This window comes from Monomorium pharaonis, chromosome 11 (assembly GCF_013373865.1).
Source record: "Monomorium pharaonis isolate MP-MQ-018 chromosome 11, ASM1337386v2, whole genome shotgun sequence".
NCBI classification, from domain to species: domain Eukaryota; kingdom Metazoa; phylum Arthropoda; class Insecta; order Hymenoptera; family Formicidae; genus Monomorium; species Monomorium pharaonis.
In genome coordinates, this window is record NC_050477.1 from 7,622,364 (window position 1) to 7,635,688 (window position 13,325).

Here is a 13,325-nt window from a genome sequence, read left to right on the forward strand (position 1 = left end):
ACGGAGGGGGGTAGCAATTTTGGTTTTTTTGGATACATGTCTTCTGTTATGAATATATATTTTTTAATCCTTTTTACAGTAGAAAACGTCTCTTTTCTTTCCTTCCTTCTTGTTTTCCAATATTTTGTTTTGTCTTCCGCAGAAACTTGAAGAGTTAAGAACGCGATGTTTCATTTGGCAAGTCTGAACTTTTTGAGTGTTAAATTACACATCCGCGATGATGAGAAATGAGCGAACATTTTTTTCTCTTTCTTTCGGAAACACAAATGTGAACAATTTTTATTGTATAATGATAATATTGCAAAAATGTAAAAAGGTAAAAAATACAGAAAGAAAAAGTACAGAATATTTAAATATTCTAAGAATAGAAATTAAGATGAGACTATTACCTGTTGTTGTGTTATTGTTATAGCGGCAAACAACAAGAGAGCAAGACATGAAAATTACGGAGGCGCAAAGTGGAAGTGAATATAGATATTATTACGTGCTCATACACACATTGAGAGGAGTTTAATTGGGTGGAACTCTAAGTGATCTCGAAATAGCGCAAGCGCTATTCTCAAACAGTCTAAAGTTGTAGTGTATCTTGGTCATAAATATAACTGTAACTGGCAGATAAATAATATTTGTATATAAAATGATAACACGTAGAAAATTAGAACAACATAAAAAGATTAAAATAATAATTGGTATGAAATCGCAATGTGTACAACACCATTAAAATTGAGAAGAGACCATGATTATAAAATAAGATTTTAATGCTCAATAATATATAATTATATAATTTCTTATATAAGTTTTTATATATAATATATTTTCTAATTTTTTTGAACTATACGTTGTTACTTTTGGTCTTGAAACGCAGCTTTTAAATTGAATCAGAATAGTATAATATCACAATATTAAATTTAATAATATACTGGTACTAATAAGCATCTACAAGATTCTTCTTGAAAAAGTGTAAAGAATTGAAAAGTATTACCTCAGGATTTGGATCTGGACTTTAATTTCTATATTACTACGCGTGCAGTCGTTTGCGATCACCGAGACATAAAAAGATTAGTCGAGTAGCGATTATAGATGGTTTCATCACGTTAGAAAATTGAAATCCAGAATAGCTACTGAGAGAATAACAAATTATCCAGGTTATACATGACGTTTATGAATAGAAAGATTTTTGTATCTCAAGTTATATATTTTTGCAATTTATCTACAGTTTGTGATCAGTATCTATTTAAAATTAATTTTTATTAAAAATTTCTATTTTATTTTATACAAAATAGAATGGGTCCGATAATAATTTCGTAATAATTTCATTCTCTCTCATGGACAGGTACAGCAAATTAAATTGAATAAAAAAGTTTGTTTCACGAATAATACGTCTCGCTATTTCTAGGAAAAAGAAACGTTCTGGTCTGCATTTCATCCTCACAAATTCGGCGGAAAGGTGAAAAAGGCTTTTTTCTTTCTCATCCCGGTCCCAGTATGCCGTCCTCGCGAACAGCGCGAGAGCGCAGCGAGGAAGAGGGACGAGCAGGGGAAGGAAGTGGGAAGCAGAGAGAGGGCATGGAAGCGAAGCGGGAATAAAGTGGAGTAGACCGGAATAGAGTACAAGGTGTATGCCTAGAAGGTATAGAGAGAAAATGGTAGCCAATGGCGCTGCCTCGGCGTCGTTGCTACAGTATTGAACGTCTCCTACGCGGGGTCCAGATCTCGTCCTCCCTCTCCTTCTCTCTATCTCTCTCTTTCTCTCTATCGGTATGTCTCTCCATCCTTCTCTCTCTCTCTCTCTCTCTCTCTCTCTCTCTCTCTCTCTCTCTCTCTCTCTCTCTCTCTCTCTCTTCATCTCTCTTTCTCGCTCGCACCTTTTTCGTCCTCCTGCCTCTCTCACCGAGCAACCCGACCTCCGTTTTCTCCTGGTCGTCCTCGTCCTCGTCCTCCACTACGTCCTCCTCCTCTTTACCTTCCCTCTGTCTCTCGTTCCGCGTCCCTCTCTCTTCTTCCCTACCTCTTACCTCCCTCGCTTATCTCTTTCTCTCTCCCTCCTTCATCTTTCTCTCGTCTTCTCGTAACCTGACGACGTCCTCCCTCCACGGTCTCGTTGTAGGGTGGAGACCCTCCCTGATACTCCCTACCTCGTACTCCTCTGTGCCGGTGCTTCTCTTCGACTCTCATCTCACGAGGTGGAGGTGGGAAGAGGAGGAAGAGGAGGAGGAGGAGGAGGTGGAAGCCTCTCGGTAACCTCTCTCCATCAGAGACGATCCGTGAGTCTGCTGCCGAGATCCGGAGTGGTGTGAGGTGACCGTCTCTATATCCTCTCATTAATATTCGACCTTAGGAGGTCCGAGGCGATTCGTATGGTCGTGGCGCAGCCTCTCTGTCAATGCAGGCCTTCAGCGACAGTCGCCTCGGAAAGGTGCTGTTGTCGCGAGAAGTATCCATGAAATTCACCAGAGACAATAATCGAAGCTTCCCTCCTTGAAAAACGCGCTCCGCGTTGCTCATAATAATTTATTCTCCTGGGGAAAAAGAAAACTTAACATTGTCGCAATTCAGACTAATACACGTTGGTGTACTTATAAAGTAGAATGGAAAACGCATTATTACACTCACATTTGAATATAATACAATACTTAAAGTATACTAATACTCGTAATAATGTTTCGCAACAGGATTATATTATAACAAATATACTTGCTGAGGAGATATGGCAGCTTTAATAGTAATCTGCGATATTTTAACAATATCTAACGATGGGGATCTTGCGATTCCATGCTTTTCAATCTATTTAAGCCACTAATTAAACGCAAAGATAATTTACAGTTTCCAGCTATTATTTGATAATACAAATCACGCTTCTTTGCGAGTCTAAGTCTCGCGCGTGGAATATCTCCTAATTATTGCTGTGCCAGAGTATCGACGGTGAATTGCGCGACCGATGATCGAATCCGCGGATCGATGGAGAATGATTATATACGGAAGAGAGAGAGAGAGAGAGAGAGAGAGAGAGAGAGAGAGATGCGCAGGCAGAAGGAGAGGCTGAAAAAATGAAGGAAGACAGACCGGTCAGAGGGGCAGGGCGGTATACTTAATTGAATATTCAGGGATATACGATTGATGCGCGGTGTCAGCAGCCGTGGCGTAAAGCCGCGGCATGCGGCAGCGTAATCGACGTATTACGCCGGGCTTTTACGAGCAATTATGTTAAAGTCAAAAGGTGGCTCGAGGTGCACCCAGCGCTCTTTTGACCGACACGTATTGTTAAATGTGTATCTATTACCATTAATGTTAGGTAAGTTTAAAAAAACTCCTTATCAACGATAAAGATTGCGAGATTGAGAGGTAAAGATAGAGAGAAAGAGAGAAGAAAAAATTAGATATTTCCCCGTTCATAATAAAAATGGATTAAATTGCGGGATGTCGATTAAGCGATCACGCACCTCTCACGATCCTATCGTGCGGAAGAAACGTCATCCCAGATCAAGTCGGAGGCAACGTTGGCGGTGACGAGAGAGGAGGAAGGGAAATCTTTCTTTTTTGCGCGGAATAAAACTCAGGGGGAGAGCGACGCGTAGCGTATAGGAGCGGACGGGGACCTCGACGCGCGCGGTCTGCAGCTGCTGGATCTTATGCTAATCCCACCCCCGGAGGCTAACCCCGGCGTGCGCATCCCATGAAAAAGTTGCTCGTTACACGCTCGCCCATAAATCTCCCTCCTAAGCTTAATCTGTCCGCCGCCGCCACCGCCGCTCCCCGCGCCGACCCGCGTCGCGGAAAACTCCTGCGAACCCGGGCGGCAGGTGTATACGTCTCGGCGCGCCCGCGGATTTTCATAATTTTTTATCCTTCGGCGAGAATTTAAATCCCGGTCAAGCCGGCCGGCCGGCCGGCCGACCGGACGTCCGTCTGGAGAATGCATGCAGCTTCTTTTGCTCTTCGAGAAACGACCACGTCGTATCGACAGGAGAGGTAAAAACTTTGTTAACGACAGTTTGCAGATATGGCAATACTTTGCTGTTTTAAAATTGTGGTTGAGATTTTCCGAGGGAGAAGAGTAGTTTTAAAGAATTCGATGATACAACACGTGCAATATTATGATTCTTTCAAATATCTTACATTTATATAAATTTTTTACGTGAAATTAGTTACTTATATTTCTTTCTAATTATACATAAAAATTTTGAATGCCCAGTCTTCTAAGAACATTCGATGGTACATGTACCAGGGGTTTCGGAAGAGAATGAAGCTACACGTTTACGCTCACGAGGGAGATGTGCGTACGTACATACATACCGGCACATACTAGGATCCCCTCGGCAGGGGGATACGCTCTCGCGATCTCCGAAGCGATCTTCGTGCCGTTCGCGAGTGGATTGGACACGCATAATGAGAGCTTCGCCCCCGAAAGGTTCGTGCCGCTGTCGAGCCGGGTATACCCCGAGATACGAGTAGGAGGGCAAAGAAAGAATTATAAGAGGTGGGCAGAATGCAACGTATAGCGTGAGAACTCCCGGCGAGTCGGCTCTCGCTCGTTCTCTCTCTCCTTCTCTCTCCTTTTCCACCCTCCCTCTGCTCCCGGATTTCCGAGATGCTCGCGTGAAATCCCAAATGTAGATATCTGTTCCGTGAGAGGCGTTCGGAAAAAGGGCTCGCTCCGCTCTAGGAAGGAAGGAAGAATGCGTCGAAGAGCGCGGAGAGCCACCCGCCCGCCTCTCTCGTCAACCCTCTGCTCTCGCCCTCGTATTCTGCACGCCACCGAGGGATACACGTCATCGGTCGACGAAGTCGGTCTACGAGCACATTTCTCGTAGCGGTGTGCCAAAAAATCTCTGGTTCCTGTCTGTCAGTCGATCGGTCCCTCCGAGATCGGTCTTCGCCGCGCGCGCACACGCACACACGCGGCATCTTTCGTAGATGAAACGCCCGACATCTAAATTGGGGAGTAGCTCGACGAAAACGAAAAACGAACCGAATTTCAGTTATGTGACGAAGTAAGGGCATTTTATTCCTCGTTGGATTTCATGTAAACTTCACTTTGATAAATAAATTAGTCTTCAAAGATAACGATTCTAAATTTGAATCGAATATGAAGTCTTTATATGTTCATAATCTTGTGAGATTTTATAGAAACATGAATTGACTATTTAGTAGCTACATAAGCTGTTAAAAATTATTATTACCGTCAAAAATATTTTTTTGACAGTAATATAATTATAATGACGAAAATCTAAAATTAAATATAATTATTACAAATGAGATGCAAGTGAAAACAGGTATCGCATTAAAAAAATTTTTTTTGCATAACGTAATAAGATTTGTTCAGTATTGGGATTGTTAAAAAAAAAATGAAATTCAAATATCTAATATTCATCATAACTACATGTCCGCGGGGATACCTAACTCTCACTTAATCTATGACATTTCAAGCACTAAAAATCCAACTCGCCGAGTCGAGGAAATGTGCTCGATTTCTGAGACAGCCGACACATACCCCTATATGTACATATTATTTACGTACATACGTGTAGTCGTCGTGCTCGTGAGTTTCCAGGACAGCGTATATACAATGCGGATAGAGCGTGTGAGAAGTCTATGGGCGTGGGGGCCATTATGGAGATGGATCTTCCTTCGAATAAAGCTCGCAGGACGGGCACGACGAGGGGACGAGGGAGGAGTGACGGAGAGGAAGAAGAGTAGGAAGAGGGAGGCAAGGGTAGTTTGAAGAGCCGCCACCGGGCTGCGGAAGGAAAGGGGACGGAGGGGGGTGGTAGGAAAGAAGACGAAGGAAGAGCGAGGACGGAGAGAAAGACGGCGGGGAGGAGAGAAACGCGAGGAGGTGGTAGTGGTGCTGGCGGTGGCGTGGGGTCCCAGTGGGTAGTTCGTGGTAATATATCACCCTCTTGTCGTCCGTGAGACGCGAGTAAGCCTGTCGGCCAGTAGCCACCCCCTCTGCGCACCACCCCGCGACTACGAGCTTCTCCAAAGCGGAGGTGCGAGAGGGAATCGATACTCTCTAGGTACGACGGACATTGCGCGAGGAGCGTCCGGATGTGCTGTCTCGCTTTTGGTCCGGCGGAGATCGAGATCGATATCCCCGTGGGTATCTCGGTTTGGTCTTCGGGCTACGGTCGCGCAACCGATCGATCTCGACTGATTTTTACCTCTGTTTAGCCGATTAAGTCCGAAGCCCGGGGCTGACTTCGCCGTACGTCTCGAAAAGTCGTAATTCCGCCCTTAGCCGTAAAGTCTTACCGGCGATTTTAGTTTCTTCCTAATGGTTCTCGAGGAATACGAATCCAATACGTAATTATACATATAGACATTTTGAGATGAAACTTTTTTTCTTCGATACACGGTTGAATCGCGTTCGTATTTTATTATGAACTTTCACATTTTTGATTGAAAAAAGATTCTTAAACCTATCGATACTTTATATTTATTGTTTTGTAAACTCCATTACAAAAGAAAAGATTGTAAAACATAACTGTAACGTAAGTGTAGTCAATTTAATTCCTTAATAATTATTTTGATAACGTCGCTTATCGATTGCATCAACAATTTTCGAAAAATTACCTTATTAATCTTCAGCAATGCGCCAAGCTGTGCAACCCCCCCTGTCCCGCTCCTTCCTCCCGGAATGTAACAGGAAATCCTCTACGCCGCCCGAGAGAACGGCCTGATACTTTCACGAGCAACAACGCGGCGGCAGCGAGCGCGGTTTAATCAAGGAAAGGAGACGGAGGTGGATGTGGGGGTGGTAGATGGCGGATGGAGGGACAAAGCACTAGGGGTTCCCGAAGGAGAAGCGCGAGGATGGGGTGTGGGAGGGGGTGGTCTAGGAGGTAGAGGAAGAAGAGGAGAAGAAAGAGGGGGTGGTAGTGAGGAGGGTGGCGGGACGCAGGCGGGATGCGAGGTTGTGGAACCGTGGATCGATGTGTCGCCCGCGTGTCCAGCAGGTCGCGAGCGCTTGCGCCTTGATGTCCTCACGTTCCCCTCTCTCTTTCTCTCTATCTCTCTCTTTCCTCCTCTTTGCGTTTATCCGGGGCCCCTGATTCGCCGAGTGCGCGGTGACAACTCCTCTCCGAGTTTGTCACTCGACGACGCCCGATTCCCCCGCACGTCGTCCTTCGCCCGGTCACCCCCGTCCACCGTTCTCGTGCCCTCCCCCGACGCGCGGGACACGCCGTTGTCCCTTTCCCTACGGCGTTCGGTGTCGCCAACGGGACCAGGCCAGGCGTTGGTCGTCGTCGGAGACTTTTCCCTCCGTAGTCTGCGACACAGATACCGTCACCGCCCTTCGTGGGTGGGGCTCTCGCTGAGAGCCTGTTCTTCTCTCGTTATTGCTTCGTTCGATGTCTTTAAGTCGAATCTAAGAATGGGAAAGAGAAATAGAATAGCAATATATGACATATACACATAAGCCGAATGAGATCGGAAGCTAACAAACGATTCAAGACTTAAGGAGAGATACGTCATAGAGAGAGAAAGAGAAAACACTGTTTACTTAACGCTTTGAGACTAATTTTTTAAAGAGCGAGAGCAGTACTCGATTGAACTAGCATTAGTGTCTACAATGCATTTACGTATTTGTATTTTAATGTATGCATACATTTTACATGTGTGTGTCTTTTCTGATTGTTCAAATATTTCTCGTACTATACGACATATAAAATTATAAATAGAATTCTGTTCTAAATTCTTTGACATAGTTGTAGATTGTTTAAAATGAACTTTATCATAACAATATACTTTACAAATGTAAAGTAGAGGAAAGGATATTATGTGTCTAATTTAAATAATTTGTATAAGAAAGAGCATAAAATTCTTGTCTCACCCATTATACAATTTTTTTGATAAGTATATTCAAAACTTCAAAACATATCAAATTTTTGATCAGGCAAGTTGTGATTGTAAATATTACAAATCACAATATTATTCGGTGTAATGCATCAAGTGCGTTATAATGGCATATAAATCACTCTAAGAAGAGATTCTATCCGAATGAAAATTAGATAATTATCCTGTCGAAATGGAGAAATAACGGCTTTTGCCGACTGTGATTACGACTTCGCGATAATATCACTTCCTCGGTACGCAACGGCGGGATAGGTCACGCGAAGTGTCACCTGATTCCCCTTCCCCTAGCGAATCAGCTCGCGAAGCGCGTTAGGCACTTCCCCCGAATTAAGAGCGGAGACACGTGTATTGGATTTCCTCGCCATGCTGCGCTTCCGTCCTCCACGACTCAGAATGTCGCTGTCCTCTGTCCCCACCACGGAGCGACACAGGCGACAGCGAGGATTGGCTGGCCGTGGCGACAAGGGCGTGGTACACCTCCATTGCGTCTTTCGATTGTACTGCTCGGACCATCCGGATTGTAGTTTGCACGTGCTCGTCACGATTCTCTTTCGGCTTCACGTTAATCCTTTGAGTGTCACGTCGCATAATCCCGCCGTTTATTTTTCAAATACTGAAGAGCGCCGCAATAAATTGGATTATGCGTTTAGTGTGTTACTACAGTTATTCTTAGATTTGATTAGAGTCTACAATCGAAATATTTTCTTTCAATTTGTTAAAACTAAATAAGTAATTATACATATAATAAATTTTATTTTTACTTGCCGTGATACTTATGACCGTGACACTTTTCAACGTAAAGAAAATAACAAGCGCGCTGCTTGGCATTTTTCGTACAGATTTTTGTGGACATCTTCACTTCAACTTAAAATTAATTCTGAATGAACGGAGAGTGTCTCAGAGAAGTGTTTTGTCTTATTGTTTCTGAATGTATTTTTATGTCAACGTATATTCGTAAGCAGTATTTTGCGACAATATTATACAAATTAGAAAACGAAAAATTCGGTATTGCCAATATTACTTTAATTTATTTAAATTTAAGAGTTACTTAAGAGTAACTTAATTAAGATGTATGATTAAAGTATTAGTAAAATTATAAAATTTCATAGATTATTCTATTATTCTATTATTATCTGTAAAATTTGAGCACAGTTATATCTTATTGATTTAAAAGTTATTTTTTATTGTAAAATCGTGTTTTGTTTACCAAAAATTGCAGCAAAATATGATCATTTCAATGCATAAATTATTATAAGCCAATTTTTCGTTGTTTTTTACTTTGCAACTGGTTTCAACACCAAAATTTCACATTCATAGTCAAATTTTTTTACTTTTGTTAATTATAAAAACTTAAAAAGTTTTTAAATAATAACTTTTGGCTAGTTATACTTTCTAAACTGCAATCAACTGAAAACATTTATTTCAGTGGTATATTTATAACGTTGTCCATCAGTGAAACAAATACACTGATCTTTCAGTGATTATACATTAATTCTGAAGTAAAAATCACTCAGTCAGTGGATATTTATTAATTATTATAGTTATAAGTATACCACTGCAAATCAGTAAAAATACACTGATTGCAATTTAGAGAGTAGAGCTAAAATATTCTTAAACTTGCAGCATTCGTCGCTGTCACGATCGAAAACATGAAAATCTTTTCGACATTCTAACGTTCCACTTGGAGCTGTTCCACGATATAAATATATATGCAATAACCATTTTTCGAGACTAAAGTAGCCGGCTTTACGCCTCTAACACGCCATTATGTAGGCGCATAAAGGAAGTCGAGTTTATGACAGGTTGAAACTCGAATTAGGTCGAACATCAGGCTGTGGGTGTCCTGAGGGCTTACGTTACGTGACCTTAGAGATTGAAATGTTCATTACGCAATTTTCTTAAGTGGAAACGAATTAATTGATCGGTCTATGCTCCAAATGCAAAATGCGTACTCGTGAGAGATCGTGGTTAGATTAAAATTTTTCACCCCACATGTTTTTGAGCGTGGCGCACGAAGTTAAAGACGTTGCTTTCAATAGACTCGACTTGCAGCCGTTTTGTTGCTCCGGATTTCGAAATTAAGGGACGAGCGTAACGTTTCAGACTTGCGTGCGTTAAATTGGCCATCCGTTGCTAATAGGCGTTATTCGCTACAAACGTTTTTTCCCCGCCTTTTTTATTTATCGTTCTCCCCTTAAAGGAATACATTATTTATGCAAAACTACATTAACGTAAGAGGTAAAGACGCACAATGTAAATGTACTATCTTACTTTGTACCATACACTTTATGTTCGGTTGTCGATTATCCGTCTTTATGTTAGGTAAACGCAAACAATTCGATTATATGGTGCAAGAATTAAAGATTTATCTATTAAAGCTACGATACTCTTATACTTTACGAATAATTGAGAGTACTGCACTTCAGCAGGGACTTCTTAAAAATAATAACCTGTTTAAAACGAACGAAGGAATAAGTAACAAAAAGCGAACGGCTCTTCCAGGCTGCTGGAATGCCTGCTGTCGATGGCGGAGAGTCGGAGGGGGGGGGGAGGGGGTCGGAGTGTTCGCGATTTACAACGTGAAACCGATACACTCGTTGTCGTCCACCGTCGGGCCCCAATCGGGACGAGGGGGCGTGTTGAAAATGCTCTCACGGCGAGCGAGTCCCGGCTCGACGCGGGGCCCTTGCCGTGTCGCGGGATAATTGGGACACCGTGTATTATCGCTTGCGTGCCATATACGCGGTGCGCGGTGTGTGATTGGATAGGCGGAGATGGGTCGCGCGAGATAGCTGACCCTAACTAAGGTGGAAGACCGACCGCGGGGGTATATCTCGGAGGACCATCTTCTCTCCATCTGCAGCGGCGTTACCTATCTACGTCACGGTTGATGCATGGCGTGGGCGTTCCTGCGTTCGTATACTCAGGGGTTCTCATTTAATTATCGGAGGCCAACCCTCCCGTCGATCTCTCTTCTCCCCCTCCCCCTTCGCCTGCTTCCCTGGTAGACGGTGTGAAACTTGCCTGCAGATCTAAGGGGACAAGAATACTCCTTCCTCTCTCTCTCTCTCCCTCTCTCTCCCTCTCTACCTGAGTCGATAGAAATATATGCCGCGACTGTTTTCTCTCATTTTGTCGTTCGTGGAAGAGAGGAAAGGTATTAGATCTATAATTGCATAACTGGCGCGCGATGCCACTTGATACGATACATTAATTTCGTGATTATATGTTATAATTAAATTGCCGATAAGAATCTCGAATTTTATGCTCCGTTATTGTCGCACTGGTTTCTCGAAGGTATGTTAAATTAGATTTCACTCGTCTAGCAATTCTCTCTTCGTCGGTCGAGATTAGTCTGATCAAATCTCTGTTTCTACACGTTAAATGTATACCGAGTAACTCGGGATTGAACTCGCTCGTTTTGCTTATCCCTCCTGATACCTTGTCCAATCGATAAACCATTATTGATTTGGAGTAGCCAGTGTCGTTGACTTAGTCGTTGAACAGTTAAACACGCGAGGAAATTGTTCATGTAAGTTTGTTAAGAGAAAAAGCAGTATTGATTATTTTATTTAAATCCAATGTAATTTTTTACTTGTCATTTTAGTATATATACATTTTTTGTAAAATTTATTGCTATTAATCCAAGAATAGTCATTTTGTATTACTAATTTTATAATCATTTATGTGAGATTATTTTATAATTATAAAAATTTTATTCAATATTTAAAAAAAAGAGGAATTAAAAAATAGATAATACTTATAAATCAGTAATGAAAACTATTGTACTGTTTGAGCTTCATTTTTTCGCTACTGAAGTTTAAAAACATTCGAAATGATTACTTCCGGATTAATAGACATAACTAATTTATTACTAACTATAAAATTGGAAGTATTTTACAACAATATGAAAACAATTACAGGTTTTAATATTATTTAACAAATCTCGTTTTATCAAACAAGATAGATTTTAGATTAAAAATATATTTAACGGGTCTTTTGTTGCATCTTGCCTGCAATTTTATTACACAAATCGCAACAAAATTTTTTCACGACAATTTTTAATAAATTTTAATCACGGTCTTTATCCTTGACGCTTCGATGTCTCACAGTTTTGTGTCGTAATGTATAGCTTTCGCCGCAGTATCGTCGACCGCTATATAGGAAGTAGATATTCTTACGTTCAATATTACCATGTTTTCCTTCAGCTTCAATCGCATCCCTTTCCCCGTCGCCTCTCGCCCATTCTATTCACCCGCTGCTGCACGCGGCCGATTATAAATCACGTTCACGTTCGGCGGGGCCTCTTTGACGACCGCGCGGGCGCGAGTACAATGCGATTCGTGGGCGCGTGTGAAAATGCACGCGCGTATACGTACGTGTGTACGTATAACGCGCGCGATCATCCCCCTTGTCCACACGTTGGCGTGATACGAGCGTGCAGTCGGTCCTACATACGCACGCACATACGACAGGGGAATACGCGGGGGCGGCAGGGAAGGGATGGCGAGGGACCAGAGCACCTCATTAACCGGTTATTAATAGCTCGGCCCGCTCATATTAATGACAGACGCATCTGCTCCTTATATATCTACCTGGCGTGTATATACGCCGCGGACCTCTCCTTCCGCTCGCCTCCTCTCTTCGACTGGAGTTTTTTAGCGCTCGTTGAGCGCGCGGTGCGCACTCTTACGCGCGCGCGAGTTCCGATCGTCTGTCTTGTTAAGCCACCTCGCCTCAATGCAAGGCCGCCGCCAAACGTGGATAATAACTATAAGATACGTCGTACAATTTTCCCGGACGGTGATCCTCAGACCAAAAGAAAAAAAAAAAGATTTAGAAGAGCGAGAGATTCTTGGAGATGGAGATAAAAAGAGAGAAAGAGAGAGATTGCGCTTATCCTTCGCAAGACGGTAAGCGCTTAATCGGCGCTAAATGTAGACTATGGATGCGGGTCGATGACCTGTACGCCTCCTCTCTCCCAGTCTACCCTCCCGTGCGTAATCGTTAGTTCGTCTCTCTGTCTCGAGCGACTTAACGGTGCTAAATCGTCCGTGTATAACGGACTACCAATTGCGCAAAATCGGTAACGAGATCGAGAAACCTAATGAAGGCGGCAAATGACGTTTGTCGATCTCTCCTCTCACCGGAGCGATGCAGAATGCGGATGACCGATCCACCTCGATTGCCAATTCTCGCAAGACTCGACGTTATTAACGAGTCGTTACGTCCCCTTGTGCCCGCAACGAACTGGATCGGCGCCGATTGGCGCCGATCGACGACCGGCTCGCGATTGCACCAATTTCAGTCTAATCGCTTCTCCCTTTCATTCTTTTTTTTTCCTTTTTCTTTTTTCGTTTTTGAAACTTTCCTTTGGCTCGGCGCGCTCTCTCGGCCGCAGCACTGATTAGCCTCCTCACGTTCCTACGCGGTACGTGGAACGGTGATAAATCGCGAGATGTCCGTCC

General features: G+C 42.9%; 1 long non-coding RNA gene across 1 annotated transcript; it reads right to left on the reverse strand.

Moving 5' to 3' along the window:
• Positions 1-134: 134 nt before the first annotated feature.
• On the reverse strand, positions 135-12,700 carry LOC118647934. Its single transcript, XR_004965078.1, has 2 exons — positions 6,574-12,700; positions 135-2,519 (listed from the first exon to the last, which is right to left on the reverse strand). It is a non-coding gene; the product is annotated as an uncharacterized LOC118647934 (long non-coding RNA).
• Positions 12,701-13,325: the final 625 nt, after the last annotated feature.